Source organism: Tamandua tetradactyla, chromosome 4, assembly GCF_023851605.1.
Source record: "Tamandua tetradactyla isolate mTamTet1 chromosome 4, mTamTet1.pri, whole genome shotgun sequence".
NCBI classification, from domain to species: domain Eukaryota; kingdom Metazoa; phylum Chordata; class Mammalia; order Pilosa; family Myrmecophagidae; genus Tamandua; species Tamandua tetradactyla.
In genome coordinates this window covers 82,098,906-82,110,123 of record NC_135330.1, presented here as the reverse complement: position 1 = coordinate 82,110,123, position 11,218 = coordinate 82,098,906, and the positions used below count along the sequence as shown (strand labels likewise).

At 38.8% G+C, this 11,218-nt stretch overlaps 1 long non-coding RNA gene across 1 annotated transcript in view; it reads left to right on the top strand.

The window, feature by feature from the left end:
- The first annotated feature begins 5,574 nt into the window (after positions 1-5,574).
- LOC143679091 (uncharacterized) overlaps positions 5,575-11,218 on the top strand; it is a 65,695-nt gene continuing 60,051 nt past the window's right edge. Inside the window, exon 1 of the long non-coding RNA XR_013173549.1 lies at positions 5,575-5,647. This is a non-coding gene — a long non-coding RNA (uncharacterized LOC143679091). The remainder of the gene's footprint in view (positions 5,648-11,218) is intronic.

Sequence of the window (11,218 nt, the reverse complement as noted above, 5' to 3'; positions counted from 1 at the left end):
GAGAGACAAGGCAGTTTGCTCTGTCATATAATTCCTTCACCATTTTTATAGGTTACTTTTAGGAGATGCCTCTTTTCATGGAAGTTTTGACAATACTATGTAATAATGTTTCTTTGCTTTTCCTGGGATGTTGAAAGAATTTATAGCCTAAGGTCATTTGTCTATTGTCTCAAACAATTATCTCTGGGTCCCTTCCCAAAAGACAAATTATGTATTTTTCAACAAGGGATAAAAAATGTCTATAATGGCTGCAACATCCCTTTGGAAAGTTCCTTTTTGTCTGGAAAGCTTACTGCTTTGTAATGTTTCTATTAAAGAAAAATTGAAAAGCTCCTTACTTTTCAGAACACCAAATAAGAAAAGAAGGCTGTGACTGGACATCCCCATTACTGTTCAAAGTCAATTGATAAAAGTGGCATTCTTGTCATGGTGGCAGGGGCTTTGCTGCAGGTAGCAGGAACCTTTCTCTGCTACCCCTAAAGATTAAGCAAACTGTCCCGTTCCAGTCCCTAAAGTATTCAGATAACAGGTATTCGAGCTTCAAGCACAGCACAGCAGCAAGACAAGAGATACCAGGCCATTCCCTGGCTCTGGAAAGAAAAGGGACAATAAAACCTTTTTGTAGATTTTATTTGTTGGTACTTGGAATTTCCATCTCACCGAAATGAAGATGACCAATAAAGATCAGTCCCAGAGAGGGGAGGCATTCCTCATTTTGGAAGAGCTTAAAATGCTGCATTGGGGAGAAAAACAATAATCTGGCGAAGGCTCTGGTAAAACTGTAGTGCCAACACCAAGCTGGATGGGAACTGGAGAAAAACACCCTTGTAGCCTAAAGAAAAAGTGTCTACTTCAGAGGGGTGTAGGATGGGTTGTTGGTGTCCTCTCACAGGGCATGCCCAAAGCTCAGGATGAAGATACTAAGCTGCCTTCCCTGGGTTCACTCACCTGTTTATCCAGAGAAGGTTCAGAGACAACTCCAAGGTGTTGGTTTCTGGGCAGAGATAAGATTTTCACTTATTATATTAGAGAGGAATTTAGATGTATACAGATTCCCTGGAGTTATAGTAGGGATAGATATAAAATTATCTTTTGTTCAAGGCAATAGCAGGGAAATTTTAAGAGTTGTTTCCTCAATCATCCAGAGGAACGGCATTCTCAATTACAAAGCCCGGTCAGGACCCAGTCTCTCGGACCCCAGACTCGACATCGTTGCCTTCTTCCCTTGTCAAAGTGACTGTGGCCAAGAATTTTCTGTGTTTCCCTTCATGAAGTCTGGAAATGCAGACATGGTAGGGATGGGGGCACCTGGGTTAGGCTGGGGCCCAGTACAGGGGGTCAGAACCAGTGGAATTCTGGAGACCCACTTGCCAATGCCATTCAGGCCTGGCCATGGGTCTTGGCTAAGCAGGCTAGGAGCCTGAAGATCAGGCTATTGTCTCAGAGTCTCTACCAGTTCCTTGGATAATCGTCTCTTCTGGGCAGTTATGTGTTTACATTATTTCATCTGTAATACACAAAGCCTCTGTGGTCTGAAGTTGTGTAATTTCTCTTTCTATCACCCCTACCGTTCCTTTCCAATTTCCAATCTCTGCCAAGGTGTGGTCACTACCTTGTGCAGCTTCTTACCAACTTAAATCACAGATGCATTTGTTCACCAACCAATTATCCATTCAATGTTGTGAGTTCTAGGAGGGCGAGGACCTTGCCCGTCGCACTCGCTCCTCTCTCCAGCAGTGCCCAGTACAGAGTGAGCACTCATGGATTGCATTAGTGGGATGGGAGATCTTGACCAAATTGCATCTGAAGGCTTTTGGAATTCGGATTGCATTCAATCTGTACATCGGTTTGGGTAGAATTGACATCTTAAAATTATTTTGTCTTCCAATCCATGAACAAGGACTATCTTTCCATTTCTTAGGTTTTCTTTTAGCTGTGAATTCAAGTTTTATGGCACAGGTACTTTACATCCTTAGCTAGATTTATGTCTAGATATTTGTTTCTTTTTTTAGTTATTATTATAAATGGAATTTTTTTCTTGATTTCCCCTTCAAATGATTCATTACTGTTTTATAGAAACACCACTGATTTTTGGGTATTGATATTGTACCCTACCACTTTGCTGAATTCATTTATTAACTCTAATATCTTTATTGTGAATTTTTCAGGATTTTCTGTATATAGGATCATGTAATCTGCAAATAAGACATTTTACTTCTTCCTTTCTCTTGCCTAACTGCTCAAGCTAGAACTTCTAGTACAGTTTTGAGTAACAGGGTGACAGTGGCTCTCCTTGTCTTGCTCCTGATCTTAGAGGCAAAGCTTTCAGTCTTTCACCATTAAGTACAATATAAACCATGTTTTTTCCACACATGCCCTTTATCCTGTTGAAGATGTTTCCTTCTATTCCTCATTCTAAGTGTTGTACGGGATTCTAGACTATGTCAAATGCCTTTTTCTGCCTCAGCTGAGATGATTATGTGCATTTTCTCCTTCATTTTGTTAATGTGATTGATTGATTTTCTTGCATAACTGGAATAAATCTCACTTGGTCATGTGCTTTACTGAAGAGCAGTTCAATAGTAGGAATAAATGCTTTATTTGAGTAATTCAAGAGTGGAAAAGGTATAACACATACTAAGACAAAATAGCAAAACAACAGAAGAAAGTCTGGTATTATCGGTTACTTCAAATGTAAATGATAAAATCTGCAGTCAAATGGCAGAAATTGGCAGTGTGGACCAGAAAGTTTCACCTGTGAATTTTACCAAACATTCCAAGAAGAATTAATGCAAATAATGCTTAACCCTTTCCAAAAAATTGAAGGAGGTGGGGCACTTTCTAACACATTCTATGAGGCCAACATCATTCTCTTAGGAAAGCCAGATAAATATACCATGAGAAAAGAAAATTACAGACAGAGATCTCTTATGAGTATAGATGTAGAAACCCTCAGCAAAGTACTAGGAAACTGAATTCAACAGCGCATGAAAAGAATTATAGGCCTTAAAATTGCCATACCCAATGCCTAAATCTCAGTCCTCAATTAAGTAGCATTTTTGTGGATTGGTAAATCTTTTGGTCTTGAAACATTTTTTTGGCAAGATTTTTGGGTCTCTTGATCTTCCAACCTGTGCTTGTTTGAAAGGATGTCTGTCCCCTAGAAAAGCCAAGTTTTAATCACTATTCCATTTCTTAAAGGCAGAATAATCCTTATTCAATACTGTATGTTTGAAACTGTAATTAGATCATCTCCCTGGAGGTGTGATTTAATCAAGAGTGGTTGTTAAACTGGATTAGGTGACCACATGTCTCCACCCATTTGGGTGGGTCTTGATTAGTTTCTGGAGTCCTATAAAAGAGGAAACATTTTGGAGAATAAAAGAGATTCAGAGAGTACAGAGAATGCTGCATCACCATGAAGCAGAGAGTCCATGAACCAGTGATCTTTGGAGATGAAGAAGGAAAATGCCTCCCGGGGAGCTTCATGAAACCGGAAGCCAGGAGAAAAAGCTAGCAGATGATGCTGTGTTCACCTTGTGCCTTTCCAGCTGAGAGAAGCCCTGACTGTGTTCACCATGTGTCTTCTCACTTAAGAGAGAAACCCTGAACTTCATCAGCCTCCTTGAACCAAGGTATCTTTCCCTGGATGCCTCTGATTGGACATTTCTATAGACTTCTTGTAATTGGGACATTTTCTCAGCCTTAGAACTGTAAACTAACAACTTATTAAATTCTCCCTTTTTAAAGCCATTCCATTTCTGGTATATTGCATTCTGGCAGCTAGCAAGCTAGAACATAACCCATGTTCACTGGTAGTTTGACCTAATTCCTATAATGTCTAAAACGCACATCTCTTTCTACTTATATCAACTCTTACGTAATTTTATCTAGTACCGTGAGTTTAAATGAATCTAAATTTTGGTTTCCCACAAATTTATACTCTAGCCCAGGACTCTCTGCTGAACTCCAAAAGTTTGGTCTCTTCCTTAGTACTTCTTTCTCACACCCATATTTAACCCATCAGAATATCCTATAGACTGGCCTTCAAAATGCACCTAAAATCCAACTATTCTTTACTTCCTCCACAGCTGTCACTTGAAATAAGCCCTTGCAATTTCTTCTCTGGACTATTGCAGTCGCTTCTGAATTGTTTTCTCTTCTGTCCTTGCTCCTCTACAGAATATTCTCAACCTAGCATCACAAATGAATCCTTAAAACTATGCATTACATTTTGTCTCACATCTTCTTAAAGCCCTTCAATGGCTTTCCATCATACTCAGCCAATTCCTAATAATGGTTCACAGTGCCCTTTGTGGCATGGCTCTTGCAGCCTCCAATCCCTCTTCTACCACCCTCCCGCTTTCTTACTCTGTTTCAGAGTTGTTCTTTGAACAACAAGCACACCCCTGACTCAGGACTTCTGCATTGGCTTTTTTCTTGGCCTGGAACATTCTTTTTCTGGATAGCTACATATCTCATTTCTTCCCTTACTCTGAGTCTCATTTCATATGACACTTGAGCAGTAAGAGTTTCTACCATCACTGTTTATAAAATAGCAACCTTCCAGCACCTTCTGGCTCCCTCACCCTGCCTTCTTTTTTTCTATCGCATTTATGACTATTTGACATACTATATATTTATTTAGTTATTTATATTCGCTTTCTCTTCCTAACACTCACACTGGGACTGGAAGCTCAATAAGAGCAAGACTTCATCTCTTTTATTTAAGTCATATCCTCAGTACTTTTAACTCGTAGCAAACGAATCATGAAACATGCTACTGTATGTCCTATACTGTGCATGCAAATTCCAACCATCTTAGATATTGTTTTTGAAAACTGAAGCCCTTATTCTCAAAAGGTGCATTTATTCAAAGCTTATTCTGGTAGAGTCTATATCACTTTATTGCTAAGAAGAGTTGCTTTATCCATTAGGTACTTCAGAATGTTGGTTTTCTACCTCTCTCTTCGACATGTTACTTTGTTCTCTTCTGAGCTCCCTGTGTCCCTTTTCTTTGCTTTGTCTTTGCTGCCACCCTGCAGTGAAGGGAAGAGAATTTTACCTTCTTTTTTGTATGGAGTTACTTCCTGATTAGAAGCTAAGCTGAGAATAGATTCTTTCGTTGGCTGGGCATGTACCTATGTTTCCATACTGTTCAATGAATATAATAGAGTACAATGCATATTTGAAGGGTTGGTTTGAATTAACTTGAACTTACAACTTTAAAGACTTCGCTTGGGTTTTCCATTTTAGAGCATGTGTACTTGTTACACCGACTCAAGCCCAATTCTGATGCATTACATTTGTACTATTCTTTTATCTTCTTTTGTTTTCTCTGATCCTTTTACCAAAAATTAAAGAGATAAAACTGAAAGTAGGAATTTGAAGTGATCATATTACTATTAGCATGACTTCCTTGTTGGACAGCATTTTCTTGGCAAATTTCATTGGAGTATAGCATACGTGATAAAAAGGGACTGATCCAAACTACAGCTTGATGGAATCTTACAAAGTGACCACACCCATGGAACTGGAATTGAGACTTGGATACAGAAGCTTACAAACCACCCCCAGAAATTCTCTTGGCTCCCTCTCAGTCACTAAACCAGCAAGGATAACCACTATCCAGTCTCCTAATACAGAGGTTAGTTTCTTTTGTTTTTAAAACTTTATATAAAGGGAATCAGATAGCTTTTTCTTTTTGTGTCTGACAGCTTTCTCAACATTATATTTGTGATGTGCACCCCCAATGTATGTAGTTATAGTTTAGAAATTTGTTTGCCCACTTTCTCATTCTTGGAGTGACTTTGAACCAGGGAGATGCAGCTTCATACATTTAATGTATGCTACTAAGAAACCTCAGATAGAAAGTAGCAAAATCTACTTAAATCTGTTTTTCAAGTCTCATGTGCATGGAAACCGAGAAGTTTCAAGAATGGTGGTTTACTTTATTGAGCAATGGTTAGATGTGCAATCAGTGAAGTTAGGTTCCCACAGCCAGTTACCAAATTTCCCAGGAGTGGAGCTGATGTTTTGAGGTGCCTCAGCATCAGCTTTGAAGAATAAGCTAAAGGGATTCTTTAACTTGCAGCATCTTTCCAGACATCATGAGAGTTCCTTACCCATCCATACTCCTGGAAGAAATGCCAGGAATTTTGCCCAGCTCCTGAGTTCTTGGTCCAGTTTTGTCCCTAAGTCAGTGTGAAAATTTGGGCAAACTATTTTATCTCTTGGCTTTTAGTTTCCTCCTTCAAAAAAACCAGAATGTGGGGGGTTCTAATTCTAAAGGCTCTTTAATTCCTGTGTGGCTGCTAATTCCCACTCTTTGTCCTTCCTTTAAGGACTCCAGCTTCCTAACCGTTAACCCTTATCCATCAAACTCTTCTGAAAAGTCTATCTCTTCCAGAAATCCTTCCAGAATTAGTCCTGCTCCACGTTGTACACTCTCATATGCAGACCTGCCAGCATCTGTGTTTGATGTGGCTTCAGTCTTCGTTGCTATGCTATTTTGTAACTTTCTCTTCGGTTTCATGCATCTATTTATCAATGTCTGCTCTCAAGGTATAGAAGTCCATCCAAAGGTGATTATAGGTAATCACCCATAATATCTATTATCATTACTGAACAGGTGATCTAAATGCAGGTTTGTCTTACTGACCTTCAAAGGTTCTTTCCACTTTTAAAGAACAGGTTATGATTCCATATAATAATGGATCAGAATTACATGAGGATTAGATGCATTCTATCCTGCCTCAAAAGGCACATCTCCACTCCCCAAGTCCAGAAGGTGGCAATTGTTCAACAATGCAAGATCCTTCTGCTGAGATTACCGTGCGCAATTGGCACTGTGGGCAGCAGGGAATGAGGAGCCAGGCAGGAGGCAAACCTTAATTACCTAGTCTGGAAAAAGGCCAGGTGGACAGCTCTGAGCCTGATGGCAGTGACCGAATTTTTGGGAGAACTTCTGCTAATCTGAAATAATCGTATTTGCTTCAAAGCAACTCCTAGCAAAGAGTTTTTATCTATTCAAAGACCTTTAGCTGCTATGAAATAATCTATTTCTTCTCAAAACAATTCACAGATCAGTTGTTCCCCTCACTTATGTAGGATTATAGGATGATAGGGTCACAGGAGAGGCTTGAAACTCTGAGTCCATGGAATGGTGAGTCACTCTGCCTAAGAGGTTTTCATTTTTCAAGTTCTTTTCTTAGAGATCCTGTTTATATAATTAAGCCAGGAGGGTACTGTTTTGGTTTGCTAGAGCTGCCAGAATGCAATATACCAGAAATGGGCTGGCTTTTACAATGGGAATTAATTAGTTTACAAATTTACAGTTCTAAGGCCATAAGAATGTCCCAGTTAAATGTCAACAGGCTGATACCTGGACTCTAAAGACGGGCTGCTGGGGTTCTTCTGTCAACAGCAAGGCACATGGCTGGTGTCTGCTGAGCCTTAGCTCCCCTGTCTTATTGCTTTCAGCTTCTGGTTCCAGTGGCCTCCTCTCAGAGCTTCTGTGGGTCCTCTCTTAACATCTTCAGGGCTTTTCTCTCTATTCTCTCCAGACTTCTCTGGGTGTTTCTCTCTGAACTCTCTGGGCTTCTTCTCTTTTATCCACTTATAAAGAACTCCAGTAAAGGATTAAGACACACCTTGAGTTCAGCGGTCTCATCTCAATTGAAACAACTGATCAAAAGGTAGTACCTACAGTAGGTCTGCCCTCACGGGGATGGATTAAAAGAACACGGCCTTTCCTGGGGAACATAACAGCTCCAAACCAGCACGGGTACTATGGCTAACAATTAGTTGCATTTATTTAGGACTTCATATTTTATAAAGTGCATTTATATTCATTCAGTCTGGCCCAAGGAAAAACATTGTGAGGCAAGGAGGTTAGGTACGGCAACTCCATTTACAAATGCAAATACTAAAAATGAATCTATTAAAATGCATGTGTCTGAGCTGGCAAAGTTTAAAGGAAAATCCTTAGGGAAGGAAAACAAAACAGGAGAATGAATCAGTGACTCTGTTACTACTAGCAACTTAGAGCTTTGATTTTAAAGGTGAGAGCTAAGGATGGGAATCTGCTATCAGGAAAACAATTGTTTTCTCTATTTAATAGTTTCTCCTTTGCTATTCTGGATTAAAATTCAAAATATAACTTAACATAATTAAAAGAAACCAATTCCCTAACTAAAGTATAAATAAGAAATAAAAGAAAAATTAAATCATAACCAGTTAATGTGTATTTGAATATGTAAATCATAAATCGGACTACACTATACGGCATAAGAAAGTAGTCCGGTGCTTGCCCTTACATGTCGACTCTGTAGGGGACAGGCATGACTGAAGCTGACACAGTGTTTTATAAGGTAACTCTACTTCCAGGAGCAGCTGCTCCATTGGTGGGGGTATTTAGAAATCATGACCAACTCTTGGCAAAGTTCTGAACAAAATTAAAATAGTGATTTGTATGATAGCTTTATTTCTGGGAGAAATCAAGATATTTCTAAACTGTGAAAAATACTTGAGGTTTATATGTTTAGGGAACCATAGACTTGGAACACAGAATTCTGAAAAATTTTCCCATCCTATAGAGTGATGAATTTTGTTGTGAAATGTGTTTTTCTGCACATTGTAGAGCATCTAGATTTCCTGGACTCTGGTAAATGCCAATAGAACCCCCCACCAATAAAACCACACATAACCACAGAGGACCAAAACACCCCCAGGTGCAAACTACTGGGTATATTCTCAGTGAAGGAGGGAACTAGAATAAAGGGATATGAGGAGAAAACGTGTCTGACTAGGTCTTAGTTCTTGGTTGCAGAAATAAAAATCTCCTTTGAGAATTCTTAATAATCTGTCCCTTGCTTTTGGGTTTGGGCCTGCATTCACACTAAGTGCATGATGCAAAAAAACTGAGAAAATTAGTTGCTTTAAGAGGTGCCAGATTGGTAATGTCCTCATTCTTGTGGAAAAAACAAACATATATTTTCTGTGGAATAATACTGTTTTGACTCCGGCTGCAAAGCAATTTGCAATACAGAAATCTAAAAGCATCTCAAGAGACAAGGCACCATGAGTGAAGCTCAGCAGAAATGACAACCACAGTATCAGTGCTATAAAGACATCAAATAATTGAACATAGAATTAAAGTATTTAATATATTTGTATATTATAAATATATTATATATAAGGTCATGAAACAAGATATCAAAAGCATGAGTAAGGGGGGGTCACAGGTGGTTCAGTGGTAGAATTCTCACCTGTCATTTGGGGGGCCCTGTTCCATTCCTGGCCCATGCACTTCCCCCCAACACCCCCCAAAATTCAACAAATGGTGCTGCAACAAAGGGGTATTCACATGGAAAAAGAATGAAAAGTGACCCCCACCATACAGCACACACACATACACACACACAAAAGTATGAGTAAAAAGAAGAGACTGTTCAGAAATTAACATGACAAATTTGAAAACGACCCAAACAAAAGCATATATATAGTTCTTTATATATAAATATACATAGACTTAGTATATATGTATGTGCGTGCAAATTTAAGGCTTGTTGGTTGGAATAAACAGTTTAGACACAGGTGAAGGGAGAATGAACAGAGACAAAAGATCTAGTGAACATAAATATTGAGATGATAATATACACCTATTTGGTTTAGAAAAAGAGGAGAGGCAGAATGAAGGCTAGGCTATATTCGAAGAGATAGTGTTTGAGGATGCTTTAGAGCTAGTAGGAAGAAACCTAATTCTGAGATTGAGGAAGTATGCTAAAACTCAAGCTAAATAAATATGACATCCACACTGAGAGACATGTGGATGTTTCTTTGCCCAAGGCAAACAGTAAATTTTAAAAGAGCCAGAGAGAAAAATTAGATGGCCTACAAATGAATATCAATTAAACTCATGCTTTATAAGAACAACTATGGAAACCAGAAGCCAGTGAAACAGAATCTTCAAGATACGAAGAGAAAACAAATGTAAATCTAAAATTATTTACTCAGAAAAGCTATCTTTCTAAAACAAGTACAAAATCACAAATGGCTTACAACACAAAATAAAAGATTATTTATCACTACTTCCAAATAAAAAAACTTAAACCTAAAATTATAGACAAGAAAGTATATAAGTCTGGAGGAAGTAGTGAATGGAGTTAATGAGTTGGAAGAGCCTATTGTGTGTAAAAGAGCGAAAAGAAACATTAAGTTTAGGTTTATTTGAGTTAGTGTTTTAAAAATTCCAGGATAACTATTCAAATAACAGAAAAACAGTATGTAACTTCCAAACCAATAGAGGATTAGACATGAAATGAGAAAACTACAACCACAGTACAATCAATGACTGAAGGCAAGAAAGGAGGCAAAATAAATAATATTAAACAAAACAACAAAAATAGAAAATAAATACAAAAACACACACTAAGGTAAAAAAAAAATGTCAGTAATACTTGATGCATGTGGACTGAACTCCCCCAGGTATATACTGTTTAAGGAAAATATTTCAATCATTAGAATACAGAAAGGTTGACATTCAAAAGATGGAAAGAGATGCCAGGTGCTGTAGATTGAATCATGCCCCCTACAAAAGACATGTTAAAGTCTTAATTGTGTCCCTGTGAATGTTGTAAACAGGGCCTTTAAAGATCCTACTATTAGTTAAGGTACGGCCAAACTGAATGGGGTGGGGAGGGTGCTTCATTCAGATTGCTGAAAACCTTATAAGCAAAGGAAATTGGACAGAGAAGTCAGTAGAAGACCGTTCTAGTTTACTAGCTGCTGGAATGCAACATATCGGAGATGGATTGGCTTTCAATAAAAGGGGATTTATTTTAGTTAACATATAGTTCTTCAGAGGAAAGGCAGCTAACTTTCAAATGAGGTTCTTTCTTACTTGGGAAGGCACTGGGTGATCTCTGCTGGCTTTCTCTCCAGGCCTCTGGGTTCCAACAACTTTCCCTGGGGTGATTTCTTTCTGCATCTCCAAAGGCCTGGGCTGAGCTGTGAGTGCCGAGATGAGATATGCCAAGCTGCTTGGGCCGTGCTATGTTGAGCTCTCTCATTTAAGCACCAGCCAGTTAAATCAAACATCACTCATTGCAGCAGGCACGCCTGGTAGCTGACTGCAGATGTAATCAGCAACAGATGAGGTTCACATGCATTGGCTCATGTCCACAGCAACAGAACTAGGCACCTTCACCTGGCCAAG